The sequence below is a fragment of the Acartia tonsa genome, chromosome 14 (assembly GCF_053477335.1).
Source record: "Acartia tonsa isolate MP-2025a chromosome 14, ASM5347733v1, whole genome shotgun sequence".
Lineage (NCBI taxonomy): Eukaryota > Metazoa > Arthropoda > Copepoda > Calanoida > Acartiidae > Acartia > Acartia tonsa.
In genome coordinates, this window is record NC_137273.1 from 3,701,579 (window position 1) to 3,704,136 (window position 2,558).

Sequence of the window (2,558 nt, forward strand, 5' to 3'; positions counted from 1 at the left end):
CTGTGGGAATTTTTTACTGGTGATATTTGATTAAAAACGGGGCTTTTCTATTGATTCAATCTAAATCCATTGCGTTGTTATGCATTATAAAATAATGATGGCTGTAAAACTTCCAAATAATGGTCATTTGTCATTCTCATTTAATTTTTAATTTATAAGATTAAACCAGATTTTTTAGCCCCGAGATGCAGAAGGACTTAAACATAAAGTGAATTAAATAAAAACTACGCGCCTAAAACTATATAATTATACAATTATAGAAAGTATTAATTTGCAAACGCCTGGGACTATAATTAAAAATGCACGAGGGGGGGGGGGGCTAGGAGAGGGAGGGGGGTTGACAAATTAATATTTCTCTAAAAGATAAATATGGTATTTATTCAGTATAGCAAGAAAAACAGCATTTATAATAGCGTAGATATCAATATATCAGAAGCCCAGTTTCTCTTTGATAAGCCTATGTCTGTATGTCCTCTCTAGCTACTTTAACATTTATAAAACCTAAAGGATTATTTAGCTTTAAAGATTCAAAAAAGTTTATAATGCATAAGAATTTCAAGATGACTGTTATGTTATGAAGGAAGCTAAAGACAATGTTAGATAAATTCATTTATTTATCCTAAGAATAAATAACTAATGTTATACCTAATTCTCCCTGACAAACCAATTATAGAAAAGCTACGCTTTCAAAACAAACACAAAATTAGATAGATAATCCATATATTTAGTCTAGGTGAACATAAAACACATTTTTATTCATACAATTAAAATACAATAAAATTAAAAATCAATAGATAACACATAAAATCATATGATCAGCTGATGGCCTACTGGACTAGCTCCTTATTTATTTAAATAAACCAGGGATGGGGGGAGGGATACCTAGCTAAAATAAATCCAAACTGACTATCAACATACTAACGTAATCCCACCAAAACTACAAAAACCCCAAAAACCAGATTGACAGGGATAAATATATATAACACAAAAGTATTTCCGCTATGGTAATAAACAAAATTACCCATTCTGGTGACTACAGTATTGGATTATTGCTGTACTTATGAACTTTTTTGTCCTTGTTAAAAGCTAAGATCGAAACATTTAGGAACCCGAAAAGCATAGTAACTTTTATTTATTATGCTTTGCTTATAAGGATGTTGTCATCATTATAATATACTAGTTGCTTCGCCCCGAGCCTTTAGGGAAAGACAGGGAGTTAAAGAAAATAGCCTAAAACACCTAAAAGATATTTATTTTGCTTCCCCAATAAAGTAAAACAAACTCATAAGACTAAAAACCTTACTACTTTAGATTATGTGATTCACCATTTTGTGGAAACATTGATAAATAAAGAACTCTAGAGGACTTCTTTTTTTTTGATTAATCACTTTGACAAATTCTAGTTTTCAAGGTGGTCTCATAATTATTCTACCTATAGTAAAGTTTTTCAAATACTGCAAAAATCATTTAATAGCAAAAACTTATTTTTTCATGTTAAAAGAAAGCCATTTTAAGGCAAAGCTTAATCCTATTATATAAAGAAGTAAAGTCTTTATTGTAATAACTTCACATATTTTCAGTTTTAAATCTTGGGATGGTTTATGCTATTTTTCTAGCTCCTCTCTACCTTACCAAATACAGAGACCTAGAGGCTAGGGGCGTGTTAATAAATCACATAATATGAAAAATAAATAGAGAGAAGTTAATAATTTCGAAATTAATCTGAAGAAAAATTGCTTTAAAATTACAAGAATGGTTAAAATGAACATACTAACGTAATACGAGATTATTATTGATATGCTACGATTATACTGATGTGCTTAATTGTCATAGGATTCACAATTTTATCATGTTTTAAATAACATATCTAAAATACATATAAGAATATCCTGAGCTTGATCTTTAAATCATTTCAATGGTGATCTAAACCACCCCGCGCGAAATTTCAGCCAATTACAGCGGCGGATTTTTAAAATGCGCCGCTGTGATTGGCTGAAATTTCGCGCGGGGTGGTTTAAATCACCATTGAAATGATTTCAAGATCCAGCTCTGGTAATTGTTATGGAGTTTTGCTTTTAAAATTATTACGGATTGCCAAAGAAATACTTATCCAAGTTTTTAAATTGATAGGATGATTCTAACATGCCTAAGTTTAATAGCTCTCGAAAATACCCAAAATTTAGATTTTCAGAGACGTATATTTTTGCAGTACTCATAGACCATCCCACTTCTGACTTCATTGCAATCTCTATGTGAAAATATTATAATTGAAGGGGGGCTTTCAATATTTGTGACAGGGGGGGGGGGTTGTTACATCGTGTTCTTAGAAAAATGCGACCACCCCCAAAAAAATTGACCCCCTGTTGGGACGACGTAATTGCTCTGTTAAAGTCAGGGAGGGAGGGGACATTGGACTGTAAATTATACCTGTTCCCAAAATTTAATTTATACGCCTTCTGATTAATGAGCTTAAAACATTGGGAACTTTTATTTTATCATGGTTTAAACTTTTTATCAACAATCTTAATCAACAGTAGGGGCAATCATCATTGGGGATG